The sequence below is a fragment of the Dermacentor variabilis genome, unplaced genomic scaffold, assembly GCF_050947875.1.
Source record: "Dermacentor variabilis isolate Ectoservices unplaced genomic scaffold, ASM5094787v1 scaffold_14, whole genome shotgun sequence".
Lineage (NCBI taxonomy): Eukaryota > Metazoa > Arthropoda > Arachnida > Ixodida > Ixodidae > Dermacentor > Dermacentor variabilis.
This window is the reverse complement of record NW_027460302.1, coordinates 17,648,361-17,665,261: the sequence shown is the minus strand read 5'-3', so window position 1 is coordinate 17,665,261 and position 16,901 is coordinate 17,648,361. Positions and strand designations below refer to the sequence as shown.

Here is a 16,901-nt window from a genome sequence, read left to right as displayed (position 1 = left end):
CTGGGCGTGTTAAGCATGATCTGAAGTGAATGCGCACTGAGAAACTGTGATTGCGTTCCCAGTATATAATAGTGGCGTTTTTTTCTGATTAAACATTGTTGAAAGTGGCACCCTGTGTGTGTTCCGTCTTCGTCCACCGACGTTGTCGCGCCTTCACTTCAGATCCTGTTTTCACTTCAGATCCAGATCCTTCAGATCCTGCGCAAGAATCTGCACCCACGAGCGCAGATTCTTGCGCAGCGAGAGATGTAGTGCCACAGTTCGGAACCCGTTAGACGAATAAATGGCTTGACAAGTGGTGTCGGCACGAGTTTACTTGGAAGCTTCTCTACAGGTCGCATAGTGGTTTATTACGCGATTTTTCTCGTTCATTATTAAAATATTTATTGTAGCTCTGTGATTCTGAGAACACAGTCATCCACTTGTGTGAATAAAAACATCATCATCATCTTCAGCCTGGTTACGCCTACTGCAGGGCAAAGGCCTGTACCATACTTCTCCAACTACCCAGGTCATGTACTAATTGTGGCCATGTTCTGCCTGCAAACTTCTTAATCTCATCCGCCCACCTAACATTATGCAGCCCCCGCTAAGCTTCCCTTCCCTTGGAATCCAGTCCGTAACCCTTAATGACCATCGGTTATCTTCCCCCTTCATTACATGTCCTGCCCATGCCCATTTCTTTTTCTGGATTTGAACTAAGATGTCATTAACTCGCGTTTCTTCCCTCACCCAATCTGCTCTTTTCTTATGCCTTAACGATACACCTATCATGCTTCTTTCCATAGCTCCTTGCGTCGCCCTCAGTTTAAGTGGAACCCTTTTCGTAAGCTTCCAGGTTTCTGCCCCGTAGGTGAGTACTGGGAAGACACACCTATTATACACTTTTCTCTTGAGGTATAATGGCAACCCGCTGTTCATGATCTTAGAATGCCTGCCAAACGCACCCCAGCTCACTCTTATTCTTCTGATTATTTCAGTCTGATGATCCGGATCCGCCGTCACTACCTGCCCTAAGTAGATGCGTTCCCTTACCACTTACAGTGCCCCGCTACCTATTGTAAACTTCTGTTCTCTTCCGAGACAGGTAAACATTACTTTAGTTTTCCGCAGATTAATTTTTAGACCCACCCTTCTGCTTTAACTCTCCAGATCAGTGAGCATGCATTGCAATTGGTCCCCTGAGTTACTGAGCAAGGCAATGTCATCAGCGAATCGCAAGTTACTAAGGTATTCTTCATTAACTATTATCCGCGATTCTTTCCAATGCAGGTCTCTGAATACGTCCTGTAAACACGCTCTGAATTGCATTGGATAGATGGTATCTGCCTGCCTGACGCCCTTCTTTATTCGGATTTTGTTGCTTTCTTTATGGACGACTACGGTGGCTGTGGAGCCGCTATAGACACCTTTCAGTATTTTCCTGCCTGGTCGTTTGGTTGACGGCAGTCTAAGGTGTTTCTGATTCTATTTGCAATTACCTTAGTAAATACTTTGTAGGCAACGGACAGTGAGCTGATCGGTCTATAATTTTTCAAGTCTTTGTGGCCCCTTTCTTATGGATTTGAATTATGTTAGCGTTCTTCCAAGATTCCGGTACGCTCGAGGTCATGAGGCGTTGCGTATACAGGGTGGCCAGTTTTTCTAGAACAATCTGCCCACCATCCTTCAACAAATCTGCAATTACCTGATCCTGCCCTGCTGTCTTCCCCCTTTGCATAGCTCCCAAGGCTTTCCTTACTTCTTCCGGCGTTACTTGTCGGATTTCAAATTCCTCTACATTATTCTCTCTTCCATTATCGTCCTGGGTGCCACTGGTACTGTGTAAATCTCTATAGAACTCCTCAGCCACTTGAACTACCTCATGCATATTAGTAATGATATTGCCGGCTTGGCCGCCGTGGCGGTTGGAACGAACCACGCTAAACTGGGACTCTGCTTTTTGCAGGTTGGTGTTTCCTCTCGCGCTCGTTTTTAACCATGTGTTTGCTGCCGCTGCGGCCACCCTGATATTCCTGTTGTTTGTGTGCTTTAAGTAATTTGTTCTTGCAGCCAAAGTGTACGATGACCACAGATGTCTGCTTTTCCTGTAAGGATACGTTCGCGTCAGGTGAAAGTTTTGTATTATGTGATGACTGTAACCAACGATACCGTTTTGGAACGTGTGCTGCGCTAACAGAGAAACAATAAAAGAAGTCAGCAGAACAGAACTGGGTTTGCGCAACGTGCAAAGCTATGAAGTGCAAAGGAGAGAACCTGAATGAAAAGATGGCTAATGAGGAGGCAGCCGACATAAGGTCCAATCCTAGTTAGTATAAACAAAAAACTTGATGAATTGATGCCACTAAATGAGACTGTGCCAAACATAGAAAGATCAGTGCAGCTGATGTCAGAAAAATATGATGAAGTTTTAGAGCGACTCGCCACTCAAGAAAAGGACGCAAAAGAAATGCGCAAGAGACGGGAGGCCCTTGAACTAAAAGCACAGAGAAGAGAAGCAGAAAATGAAAAATAACGAAGTGAAATTAATGACCTTCAGTGCGAGGCAGAAGGCTAAACCTTGAATTTTACGGAATTCAAGTATTCACTGATGAAGATCTGTTAAGCAAAGTGAATTCTGTGGCCGACGTGATCGGTTTGTCCAGGCTTGAAGATAGACATTGATGCTATTCACAGATTACCGTCCGAACTTGATAAAATTTCCTGAATTATTGCCAGCTACGCAAGGCAAGGAGTGAGGGATCTGTGGTTTGAAAAAAGGCATAAACTGAAGGAGAGCAAATGTAGCGCTTCCATTCTAGAAAACTTGACAAACCGTAACTGTCAATTGCTATAGCAAACAAAAGACTGGGCGAAGCAAAATGCGCACCAGTACTTTTGGCACAGAAATTGTAAAATTTTGGTGCGGAAAGCCAAGGGTGATTCAGTGATTGTAGTGCGCAGTGCCCGTGATCTTCCTACATAATTCTCCCTACTACGTCTGTGCCATGTGTCTGAAAGTTATTTTTGATGTTTGCCATGGCGAATCGCAGTTACGTTCTTCCTGATTAGGTGAGCACAGTTGTAGCAACAAAACTTCCTTCAAATATCTTCACTTGAACACCCGTTCACTGTGTAACAAGGAAACCGAAGTTTACGCTTTTATCCCTGGCTTTTTTTCGTTTGATGTCGTCATGTTGACGGAAACTTGGGGTAAAGACGACCAAGATAAGTACACGTTCTCCTCTTATCAGTCGTTTTCGTTAAAGCGATCCACGCGTCGTTGTGGTGGTGTTATGCTGCTGATAAAGCCTGGCGTCAATTGTGAACTGCTTGATTCGTTTTGCATCGTTTGCAATGACTTTGAAATACTCTCAGAACGCGTGAACAAACGCGTATTTTCTGTTTGCTATTGGCCTCCTGATGGAAATGCTCCGAACTTCTTTCACTTTTATGAGCAATTCCTGGATTTCATTTCTAAGGATGGTTACTATGTGATTTGGGGCGGCGATTTTAATTTTGATATGCTGGCAAATACTAATCTGCAAAAGCAATGGAAACGCTCATTACCTCAATGGGTTTGGGAATACAATTACATTACGCACAAGAGCAACAAAAGACTGGGAAACATTACTTGACATTTTCATAAGAAACATTGACAAAACGAATCTCACGACGGCAGTTGTATCATCCAATCTTAGTTATCACCTCCCGATAATTCTCATGATACAGAAACAAAATGTGGAAGCCCGTAAAATGCGACAGCGCGCTGTCAACCCATTACGAAGGCTGGTCTAGACAGTTTTAGAAACGAATTACTGCAGTCTGGCTTTGAATGGCTTCTGGAAATAGAAAATGCTGATGAGGCATACAACAGGTTTATTAATGAAATAACGGAGATTTTTAAGAAACCTCTCCCGCTAAAACGTTTACGCTGGGTAGAAATATTCGTACGACCTGGATTACACACGCACTGCACAGCAAAATTAACTACAAAAAGTCGCTTTACCATAGCTTTGTTATAAAAAAAAGATGGGAATCTTCTCATGAAATATAAAACATATCCAAATAAGCTAAACAAAGAGATTAGAACGACCAGATCTCGTTACCTATACTCTGTGTTCGAGAGTTGTTTATACAGAAGTGATCAACTGTGGAAAAAACTTAATACCTTTATGAGGCCTAGAAAATCGACACCAGGTATCTGGAAATTGTCATTGGATTGCAGGGAAGTCAGCGGCAACGCACTTGCCAATTCCTTTCATAATCACTTCCTTCAGTATTCCGATTGTGGAGTATTTAATGTGTTCATGGACTTCATGCCTGCTCACAACCAACGTTGCGCTTTTCTCAGTCCAATAACCGGATCGGAGGTGATGTCAGTTTTTTACGCTCTTAAAAATAGCCCAAGCTGTGACGTAGAACTTATGCAAATTCGTCCAAATAAATATGTTCTAGACATAGTGTGCCCCTATATAACTTACATTTTTAACATCTGCTTGTCGAGCGCCTCATTTCGGAAAAGAACGCAAATTGCAAACGTGACTGCACTGTTAAAAAAGGGCGATGCGAATGACATGGGTAATTATTGACCAATTTCTGTACTACCCATATTCTCTAAGGAATTAGGAAAAGTTATCCATATTCGAATGTCCAGCATCCTTGATAAACACAATTTAATCTCACTTGCACAGTTTAGATTCAGCAAGAACAAATCTACGAAAATGGCGTTACTTGAACAGAAAGAATTTATTTTATCACATTTTGAAAAACAATGTTACTACTGGGTATTTATGTGGATTTCTCTAAATTCTTTGACTGTATTCATCCGTGTACACTACTTAGAAAACTTGAAATATGTGGAATCCGCGGACATTTCCTGCAACTTATTCAGTCATACCTCAGTCACCGGCAACAGTTTGTAAAAATTGAATCATATCAATCTGACTTAATATCTATCATTAGAGGTGCTCGCCAAGCGAGAATTCTGGGTCCACTGCTCTTTAATATTTACATCAACGACCTTACGAATATCGGTGCAAAATCAAAATTTATTTTATATGCGGATGACGCCAATATTTTTATAACAGCTCCCGATTGTAATCAACTGGTAAGTGCACTCTCTCCTTATAAACCTGAAAAAATGGCCAATGGGAAACCAGCTGAAAATAAATGTTAATAAAACAAAAGCTGTTATATTTAGGCCGAAATTGAAGCAGTTCAACTCTCCAGTAAACGTATGGAGGCGAACCACTACAAATAACTGACTCCTTGGCGTAACTTTTTCCAATAATTGATATGCTTAGGGATAACCACATTAACACTGTTTTGACAAATTTAACTCGTGTAGTTGGCGTTTTATCTCGCCTAAGAACATACCTGTCATTCAAGGTCGAACTTCGTCTTTATAATTCACTTTTTTACTCTCATCTCAATTACTCTTTATTAGTTTGGGGCACAACTATTCAAACTAACTTACAGAAACCTTTTTCCTCCAGAAGAAAATTGTCAGACTGCTTTATAACTTACCGTATAACATGCCATGCACACAGTTCTTTTTCAAAAAACAAACATTATACCAGTAAAAAATATTTATGACTATAAGCTAAGACTAGCCCACAAACGCGAAGTATTTGAAAATAGAATGTTTCTACGCGTCTTATCGTCACTAAAAGAGAATATTTCCATGCACATTACCCGGCACAACGAAAAATGGAATGTTATAACCCCTCGGGCTAACTACTCTGCAGAAAAACTGTCCTTCGCCCTGCCCACTCTCCTGAATAATTACAACAAAAGTACCACCCACATTTTAAAAATAACTAATACTGCAATACGCAACACTATGTAAAAAGTATCTAGTCTTTCTCAATGGATGATTTTTGCCTTCATTCCTAGTGTCCATTTCGGTGCCTATGTATGTTTTCGATGTTCTTTCCTGTAACCTTTTTACTGCCGCCTTGTAGAGGGGGCTGCGGGCCCCTGTCAAGCCGCCATTTGTTCGTGCAGCTTTTACCTGCAGCCTCCTCCATCTTTCCTGATGGGAAATAAACATCATCATTATTATTATTATTAATACTATTATTGTTATTATTGTTATTATTATTTCTCTTAACGCATGCATCTGATTCCTGCCTATTCCTAGTTTCTTCAATGGTTTTAGGCTTCCTCCGTTTCTGAGAGCGTGTTTAATTGTACCCATATTATACTTCCTTATGTCAGCTGTCTTACGCTTGTTGATTAACTTGGAAAGTTCTGCCACTTCTATTCTAGCTGTAGGGTTAGAGGCTTTCATAAATTGGCATTTCTTGATCAGATCTTTCGTCTCCTGCGATTGCTTACTGGTATCCTGTCTAACGGAGTTACCACCGACTTCTATTGCACACTCCTTAATGGGGCCCTGAACCACCCCCCGGCCATGGTGAAATAACACAGTACGCGGGTAGCATACGCTCTTGTGAACATCTCAGCCAAGTTCTGCTGTCGTTCGCGGTCCGTAGACCTCGCAAGCGGAGCGCGAAGTCACCTCTTTCTCAAACGCTCTCGTTTAAGATACCCCATGCTCCTCGCTCTTTTCCGCGTGCTTTATTTCGTCATAAAGCACACTCCAATACGCGGCTGCTATTGGGCGCTGCGCTCGACTAAACCGCGGCCGCCGCGAGGTGCCGCCACAAGTCCAGTGGCTAAGCGCACTGCGGATCTCTGAGGACAGCCAACTTTGGCTTACGTCTAGCGCGGCATAGGGACCAAATCGGAAATTTGAACTGCGCGCCACCATGACGTCTCCGCCGTAGCCTTCGCAGAGCAAGGCATTCGAGGAGGAAGGCGAGCACAGCTGAGGCCGTATTTAATTGCCGATAACTCCGCTACTGCTGAACGCATTGAAGTACTTTTTGCGGCAGAGTGGTTCTGCAATAGCCTATCTTCACTTCAGATGTATTTCTCCACTTCGATAAAAAGGGGTTCAGGGCCCCTTTAATGATGCCCGTAAGACTGTTCTTCATTGCTTCAACACTAAGGTCCTCGTCCTGAGTTAAGGCCGAATACCTGTTCTGTAGCTTGATCCGGAATTCGTCTATTTTCCCTCTTACCTGTAACTCATTGACCGGCTTCTTATGTACCAGTTTATTCCGTTCCCTCCTCAAGTCTACACTAATTCGAGTTCTTACCATCCTATGGTCACTGCAGCGCACATTGCCGAGCACGTCCACATTGTGTATGATGTCAGGGATAGCGCAGAGTATAAAGTCTATTTCATTTCTAGTCTCGCCATTCGGGCTCCTCCACGTCCATTTTCGGCTATCCCGCTTGCGGAAGAAGGTATTCATTATCCGCATATTATTGTGTTCTGCAACGTCTACTAATAACTCTCCCCTCCTATTCCTAGTGCCTATGCCACATTCCTCCACTTACTCGTCTACAGCCTACTTCTTGCCTACCTTGGCATTGAAGTCGCCCATCAGTATAGTCTATTTTGTTTTGACTTTACCCATCACCGATTCCACGTCTTCATAGGAGCTTTCGACTTCCTGGTCATCATGACTGGATTTAGGAGCGTAGACCTGTAGGACCTTCAATTTGTACCTCTTATTAAGTTTCAGAACACGACCTGGCACCCTCTCGTTATTGCTATAGAATTCCTGTATGTTACCAGCTATATCCTTATTAATCAGGAATCCGGCTCCTCGTTCTCGTCTCTCCGCTAAGCCCCGGTAGCACAGGACGTGTCCGCTTTTTAGCACTGGATAAGCTTCTTTCGTCTAGCTAAGTTCACTGAGTCCTTGTATATCCCATTTACTGCCCTTTAATTCCTCCAATAGCGCCAGGCTAGACTCGCCAATAGCGCACTGCCAGACTCGCCTCACTAGATAACGTTCTAGCGTTAAACGTTGCCAGGTTCAGATCACAATGGCGGCCTCTCCGGACCCAGGTATTTTTAGTACTCTCTGCAGCGTCACAGGTCTGACCGCCGCCGTGGTCAATGGCTTCGCAGCTGCTGGGGACTGAGGGCCGGGGTTTGATTGTTGTATTCAAAACGGCAAAGAACAAAACAGACTCCAATTTTGTGTTAGGTAGCCCCCCGTAAAATATGGTGTCCGCATACGTGATCTTATGTGATCGTTCCAAGCTCCTGTTTTGCGTGAAAGGAACAAATAAGTTGGTGTTAGACATGCAAGCAACAGTGTGAAAGAAGTGTGGTGAACGAGCAGGGATTCTAATTAGGAAAACGACCGCACTTACGAAGAGGGATCAAGGGATGGCTTCACCATACCGTGAGACACGCTGGCCGAGTTCTTCTGAACCCTTCACTGCTGCCGTCTCTGCAGCCCTTCTTCTCCTCTGTATTTTGAAACATCTTGAAGACGCACGACTTCTTGCTGTCAAAGCGAAAATGGAACGAATATTCTACCGCTGCTACCACAATGGCTAATCTCGCTACGCAATTTGCAGTCTTTGCAAATGCTGCCGCCGCCTGCGCTGCAGCGCTTTCAGCTGGCAGACGACAGAGCGCGGAAGAGCACCTTTAAGATGTGTTCGCCGTCCTGATTGGCCGAAGCAGCCAGTAGCTTCCACAGTGCTTATAGGTCGCGGGTCCGCTTCCCAGCCGCAGTAGCCACATTCCGATGGTGACTGAATGCGAAAACTATTGTGTACCGCGCTTTCAGTGCAGGCAGTCACAGCTACTACAGTGCACTCAAATACGGTGTCCATCATAACCAATTGTGCAGTTTCCGGACGTAACCTCTCACTTTCATTTTCATCTCATTTCATTTATCGAAGCCTTAAAGGCCCCGAGGCATTACATAAGGCCGGGACAAACAATGTATGAGGAACTCTTCATCATGCAAAAAAGGAGGGAAAAGAGGAAGAAAAGATAGACAAATGATAAAAACGGAAACAACGCTCAGGAAGGAACCGAGCAAGCGGCACTATCATGGAAATCACTGTGTAAACAAGATACATACTACGCATGAGAATGAATAACTAACAATTAATTATTTAATCGGCGTCAAGTAGCAAGCATTTTTAGCAAAATATTCTAGGCGAGGTGGATTGTTATTTTCTCACAGAAAGCGTGTGGTCGGCGGAAGAAACAATACAGTCGAGAAGAGTGTTCCACCGCGCTATTGCATTTGGGAAAAAAAGTATCCTTCATCAAAGACGTGCAGCACTGAATGTGCGCGATTGGACAGCTGTGGTTGAGGCGCGGAGAGATTCTAGGCGGGGGTTGACGTCGAGGGTGTCTGGCTATTGGGTGATAGCATAAAGAGTGAAGCATGCAGAGACGCCAGATGATACGACGTGATTGGAGACTGGGAAGATAGAGTGTGCGCTTTAGTTCAGTTATGCTGGTTTTAATTGAGTAGTGTGACATGATAAAACGTGCAGCGCGATTCTGAATGGCTTCTAATTCGTAGGTGAGATATGCTTGCGAGGGGTGCCAGATAGATGATGCGTACTCCAGTTTCGGCTGAACGTATGTCTGATATGCAAGTTTTTTTTTTTATAGCGGGCGATGCAGATTTCAAATTGCGACGCAAAAAAACCAAGTGTGAGCAAGGCGTTTGCGCATATTGTTTCAATGTGAGTAACCCATGATAATGACGATGTCAAGTATTTATGATTAGTCAAGAACACACAGGTACTTATAGCAGCCTGTTCGTGATATTTAAGTTGAGCTTATATGGTACACGTAATTTGTGATGCTGCGCTCACAGGAAAAGGACATGCATTGGCACTTATTAAGGTTAAGACGCATGAATCATTTTTCACACCATGAAACGATAGTGTCTATGCCTTTTTGTAGGTCAATGGGATAAGCAGGGTTATGGATGGCATTGTAGATGACGCCGTCATCAGCGAAAATTCGAAGTATGGTTTTAGTGTTAGATGGTAGGTCATTCATGTAGATTAAATATAACAGGGGGATAAGCCTGCACCCTGAGGGACACCGGACGTAACTTAGAACGACAGAAAGCTGAGCTAGTTGGTAAGGATTCAGCATGCAAAAAAGAAGTGAGGCGTGCAGACAGGACACAAGAGTAGAGAAGTGGACAACACGAACGCCGACTATCAACTGAAGGGAGCACTGAGGCGAAAAAAAAAAGAAGAAAGAAAGAAGACACAAAACTCATCTGCGCATGCTCAGGAATGGTAACACCACGTGTCAGTCGGGTACACGTGCCGGTCTACGTGAGAGATAACTGTTAAGGCACTTAATCTCTTCCTTATGTAAAGTAATCGAAGGCTGACTCACGCACGCACCTCCACCGTTATAGATATGCCATGCCTCTACCATAAGACGCGTCTCTTCACTTTTATGCCTGTGCAATATCGCGCATTCATCTAACTCTGGCGTGCAGTTGCAATCTTAACAATGTAAGGGAAAATTAGAAGGCGATCCACCGGTTAACGACCTTTTATGTTCCATTAGCCTCTGATTGATACAACGTCCCGTTTGCCCTACGTAAAACTGGCCACAGCTCAGGGGAATCTTATAAACCACACCCATACGACCGTCAGTAAAACTGTTGTTCTTATTGTGCTTCACTGGAGAAATATCTGTTCGTTTTTTGCCTTTTACCCGCTCTTTTTTTCTCTGTACGACAGCGGATATCTTACCTAGCTTATTGGGAGCAGTGAAAGCAACATTAACATCATATCTACTTGCAACATTTTTAGGCCTGTGCGACACAGAATGAATATACGGAATAGCCACTACTCTTTTTTTGCTATTACTGCTTTCTGTAATCACGTCCCTCCCTCTCGAAACCGACTTCTTTAGGCGCTCAACCACAGTGGCCACTGATACACTAGGATAACCTGCTTCTAATAGGCGCCGGACCTGCGCATTAAAACTGGCGCTCATTTTGTGCATGCAGGATCTGGTGAGGGAACACTTAAGGCACGACTTGGCAATTCCGTTATTTACTACGTTGGAATGCTTGGATTGAAAGTTTAGCAACGGCTTCGAAGACCTGATTTTCTGCAATAGGGAAGAATTCAATTCCGCTGCTACCTCAGTAAATGAGCAATTTAAACTTTATGGGGAAGAATTAAAGTTTACCAAGGAATTTTCTCAGCGACGCGCAATTCAGTTTCTTGACATTTCCTTGATCTTCGAACGAAATCATGTTTGTTGGCAGTACTCCGAAGATCTTCGAAGCCGTTGCTAAACTTTCAATCCAAGCATTCCAAAGTAGTAAAAAGCGGAATTGCCATGTCGTGCCTTAAGTCTTCCCTCACCAGATCCTGCATGCACAAAATGAGCGCCAGTTTTGATGCGCAGGTCCGGCGACTATTAGGAGCAGGTTATCTAGTGTAGCAGTGGCCACTGTGGCTGAGCGCCTAAAGAAGTCGGTTTCGAGAGGGACGGACGTGTTTACAGAAAGCAGTAATAGCAAAAAAAGAGTAGTGGCTATTCCGTATATTCATTCAGTGTCGCACAGGCCTAAAAATGTTGCAAGTAGATATGATGTTAATGTTGCTTTCACTGCTCCCAATAAGCTAGGTAAGATATCCGCTGTCGTACAGAGAAAAAAAGAGCGGGTAAAAGGCAAAAAACGAACAGATATTTCTCCAGTGAAGCACAATAAGAACAACAGTTTTACTGACTGTCGTATGGGTGTGGTTTATAAAATTCCCCTGAGCTGTGGCCAGTTTTACGTAGGGCAAACGGGACGCTGTATCAACCAGAGGCTAATGGAACATAAAAGGTCGTTAACCGGTGGATCACCTTCTAATCTTTCGCTACATTGCCGAGATTCTAACTGCACGGCAGAGTTAGATGAATGCGCGATAATGCACAGGCATAAGAGTGAAGATACGCGTCTTATGGTAGAGGCATGGCATATCTATAACGGTGGAGGTGCGTGCGTGAGTCAGCCTTCGATTACTTTACATAAGGAAGAGATTAAGTGCCTTAACAGTTATCTCTCACGTAGACCGGCACGTGTGCCCGACTGACGTGGTGTTACCATTCCTGAGCATGCGCAGATGAGTTTTGTGCCTTATTTCTTTTTTCGCCTCAGTGCTCCCTTCAGTTGATAGTCGGCGTTCGTGTTGTCCACTTCTCTACTCTCGTGTCCTGTCTGCACTTCTCACTTCTTTTTTTGCATAATGAACCGGATGTAACATCAGAAAAGTGTGAGTCATGAGTTAGCAGATGTCTATTGTACGCCTCTCTTTAAGAAATGTTCGATCCAAGTAATCAATGGTGGGGGGATACCAAGAGTAGATAATTTGGCAAGTAGGTGATTGTCGGGAACACAGTCGAAGACCTTCGAAAAGCCTAAGAAGATGGCGTCAGTTTGCAGGTGATCATCCATGTGTTGCAAGAATTCATCGGTCAAATCCGAGAGCTGAGTTTCGCAGGATAATAGTTTCCTAAAACCATGCTGGTATGAACAGAAGTTAATTGTTTCAAGGTAGTTCATTAGATTGGTTGCTATGATATGTTCCAGCAGTCTAGACGGGATGCTTGTTAGAGAAATTGGACGATAGGTACATGCTTTTGTTCGATCACAAGACTTATGGAGGGGAATGACTTGAGCCTTTTTCTAATCGTGGGGAACTTCACCAATACTGATTGATTGTTGGAAGAGTAAGCTAAGTATTGCGCTTGACAGGGAAATGATGTTTTTTAAGTAATTTGCTGCTGATTTGATCGCAACCATTGGAGGAGGATAATTTTAGAGCGTGTATTAGCCCAGCTATTCCATCAGCGTTAATCTGGATATCGGACATTGTGGTCGGCGGGTGGAGTGATAATTCGGTAGAACTAAACTTTATAGCAGGAGAAAGTACTGATGTGTAGAAGTTGTTAAGGGCTGTAGCACATGTTTCAGTTTCAATTAGTAAGTTGTCGTCGTCTAATAGCTGGAGGTGAGCTGGGCGCTTAGGCTGGGAGATAATCTGAAAGAACTTACGTCTGTTAGACTGATGGACTGATAAGAGGTGAGTTGAAAAAAAAAATTGTTTTTGGAAGCTTTCAATTCCTTAATGTATTTTTTTGGCACTTAGTTCGTACTTATCTCAAGCTCTGCGGTTATGAGTTGACTTTGTTTTCCGATAATGGCGTTTTTCTTATTAAGTAGACGTTTTGGGGGTTGCGTAAACTACTGGTTATTTTTATCGGTATTTACAACAATAGTAGGAATACATGTGTTTTTTAAAGTTTAGCATAGTGTTCTTATATAATTCCCAATTGGCGTTAACCTAGCGAGCACAGTATCACTGTCAAAAACCTTCGTAGAGGAGTGCAAGTTCGCGGTTAAATGCGTCGAAGTTGGCTTTCTTGTAATGAGTGATTAATTTTTGCGTGCGTTCTTTTTTTCAGGCAATTAAATGCCTATATGAAGTACGCTGTGGTCGCTAAAGCCAGGGAGCGAAGTCGTATTTTTTATGTTTTCCAGGCTAGATGTTAACAAGAGATCCACGGTGTTGTCGCCCCTAGTTGGGCATGTTATTGCTTGGTGGAGGTTACAGTTCAAGCAACTGTTTGGGTTCACTATACGGTGTTTTGTTGGGTACTGAAAGTAGTTGCCAATTCATGCTGGGATGATTCAAATCTCCAAAAAGAGAGATAGGTGCAGCGGGCGTATCTTTTTTATTCGTTCTAAAGAAAGGCAAGAAATCGCAAAATGAGGGGTTACTATCTGTTGGACGGTAACAGATTCCAAACACTACTTTGCCAATTGTACTGTCCAGGCTTACCCATGATAGTTCGATGTTGTCGTCGTGATTTATCAGTGATGATGGTAAGCTGTTTCTAACGGCCATTATTACAACTCCCCCTCTCCTATCATGCCGATCGCACCGATAAATTATAAATTTAGGGTAGGATGGAAAAACTTGGTGGTCGCCGACGTCCTTATTTAACCGCGTTTTCGTTAGTAAAATATAATCGGCTGTGGTGCCGTGCATGAAGTTTTCGAGTTCGTCACGCTTTTGAATTATACTGCGGCTATTAGTGAAAGGCACGGTAATGTTAAAGAATGAATGAGGGCGGTTTTTGAATGAAGCAGGCGCGAAATTTCTTGTTCGTCACTGGGGCTGGTCAGATAAGGTATCACTTGGAGTTCATTGCTGTTAGGTGTTGTGTTCAATGACGCTATCGGATGCAGCATCCTAAAAATAGCATCTGCCGCCTACATGCAGCTTGTCCAGGATGAGCTTAAACGCACATTTCTGGGTCTTGATAAATTTTAACAATTTTAAGCGTGCAAAGCGCGTACTTGGGGCAAAATCTTCCCTGACGGCAAAACATGCATCATTTAGCTTACGCCCAATTCGTTTTCTTACGTCTTGAAGCGGGCCGGTTTTACTACTATGCGTCGTTTTTCTCTTTCGGAAAATCTTTCAAGGCGGTGTGCGCGCTGAATATCGCTGGCGTTCAATGGCAAACCAAGAGTATTTTTGCATAAGTCTCGAATTTTGTTCTCTGAATCCCTCCAAGGTTCTTTATCAGAATCGTCAATGCCAAAGAAGGTTGGCTCGCCGCATACGGTTCTTGGTGTCAATGTTTGCGGCTTTTAGGGTAGTGATGTCATGCTGCAGTCGGCTGATAATGTTAACAGTGGTTGAGGTGGTTGTTTCTTGTTGACATGAATCTAAGATGTTCGAGCGGCTCATAATTTCAGCTATCAATTTGTCTTAGCCAGATTGGGTTGATTTATTTGCTCAAGCTCTACACGAATTGTGGCTTGAACACTGTCTAGCCGTTAAAAAGCGTCGAGTCGAGGATACGCAGACGTTCAGCACTAGGAAAGATACACCCCCCCCCCCCGACCTTAGACGGTTCGGTTAGGACCGGGCCCAGTTAAATTTTTAACTTTTTCATCCAGAGCGCGCACATGAACTAGGCATGCGCGAAACACACCTGCAGAACGTGCGCAGCGGAAAATCGTGGTGATGACATCATAGCTAATCATTGATAATATGATTTACAAACGGATGCATGGCAAGCCATCTGCAATATGAAATGACAATGACGTTTATTTTTTCGCATCAGTACAGTGTAATGATATGAAAAAGCTGCCATTTCAAAAGCTTGACAAATCCGCAGGCCCCCGCATCGGCGATGACAGCAGCAACAAACACATTCAGTTTATAACTTCTGAAAAATTTTACAGAAAAATAGGCATATACCAAAACAAAGTTGTGTAGCGGAATGCAACCTTAGACAATCTAACAGGTATAAGTATCGCAGGTGTTAAGTATAAGCATATATTCCTACAAAGACAAATGCAATCTTCTATGGAGATGCAAAAAAAGAAAAGGATAAAAAGCCTGGGTGTACATTATTTTGCAAACTTTCCTCTGCTAGATACAGATCAAGAACGAACAGAGGAAACATACTGTTCATGTCCAAAATAAAGAAGCAGACCAAAAACATATTTTTAATATCACTGAAATGAAAAAAAATAAACCAACGAAATTCGTCTAGATTTAAGTTGAAATAACAACGAACAGCTTTAAATGAAATGTTCTCCAGTTGAATCCCTTCGCTGTGTAATCTATTTAGTAATCTTGGTAGTCTATTACGAAGCGTCTCTTTCCCATATTTAGTTCTTACTGTTGGCACTTTAACGCGTTCCTTACTGCGTGTTGCATATATAGTGCTATTGTTTTCTAACTTTGCAAGTTGCTTAAGAAACCTCGATCCAGTGGTGTTTGTTTATAAGCTCTACAGACTCGATAATCGTACAGTGTTTCGATTGGCATAACGTTATATTTTACAAAAAAAAATGGAAGTGTGTCAAAATAACCAGGGACATTATCAATTACCCGTAAGAACTGTTTTTGCTAGACGTGAATGTTGTTCAGATTTCTTTTAGTAGAAGTAACCCAAACTAAATGGCCATAATTATAAGCCGAGATTGAAACAAAATATTAAAAGTCATCATCAGAACTTTTTGTGCCAGTATATGACGATTACGATAAGCAATACCAATTACCTGTGACAGTTTTACAGCTGAACAATCGATGTGTATCCCGGGATAAGGTTTCTTGACAGACGATACCCAATGTTTTAAAGCTGGGTACAATAACGATAGGAGAAGAATTTAGTAGTATGGATTTTTTAACGACAACGTCTTTATTTCTACTGCGAAATATCATAGCTGTCGTCTTTTTGGTATTTAGCCTAAACTATTTTGACATGCCCATTCACTAATTTCTGTAAGGTTAAATTGGCTTCATCAATTAATCATCAGCTGAATTTCGTATTAAAAAGGTGCTGGCGTCATCAGCGTAAATTACATAATTCACTGCAGAATTTATATTGATGGCGTCATTAATGTAAGGAATAAAAATAAAAGGGTCCAGTATGTTACCTTGTGGCACACCACAAGACACAGCACCACACCACACCACGAGATACAGGCACACCACAGATACAGACTAGAGAAATCTTGATTTTTGTCCACTGTCTGTACATGGTACTGTAGATAGGATTTAATCAGGTGGGCAGCTTTATCAGGTGGGCAGCCATACCGTAAAAGTTTCTCAATTAGAAGAGCGTGGTTTATATGCTCAAAGGCTTTGGTAAAGTCTACAAAAATTCCCAAGACCAATTTTCTCTCGTCAACAGCGGTTAAGATTAATTCTTTAATTCTGTCTACTGAGAAGAAGATGGCTGAGTCGACTAAGGGTAAATTGGAACGAAGTCGCTGTCATAGGGTCAGAAGACATGGTAACTGAGTTGAAACAGAAATTTACACCTGTTTTTCCGAAGCAGTTGGGACCAATTTCCGGGTTCAAAGTGCAAATACTAATAAAACCGGAGAGCAAACCCGTGTTCTGCAGAGCACGTAAGGTACCTTCCGCTCTTGTTGAACCAGTGAGAAATAAGCTGGATACTTGGGAGGAAGCCGGCGTCGTGAAGCGGGTAACACGGAGCGAGTGGGCAACACCCTTGG

At 42.8% G+C, this 16,901-nt stretch overlaps 1 protein-coding gene across 1 annotated transcript in view; it reads left to right on the top strand.

The window, feature by feature from the left end:
* Nucleotides 1-16,901, top strand: part of LOC142567725 (cytochrome P450 4V2-like) — a 283,152-nt gene that overhangs the window by 15,726 nt on the left and 250,525 nt on the right. The window lies entirely within an intron of this gene.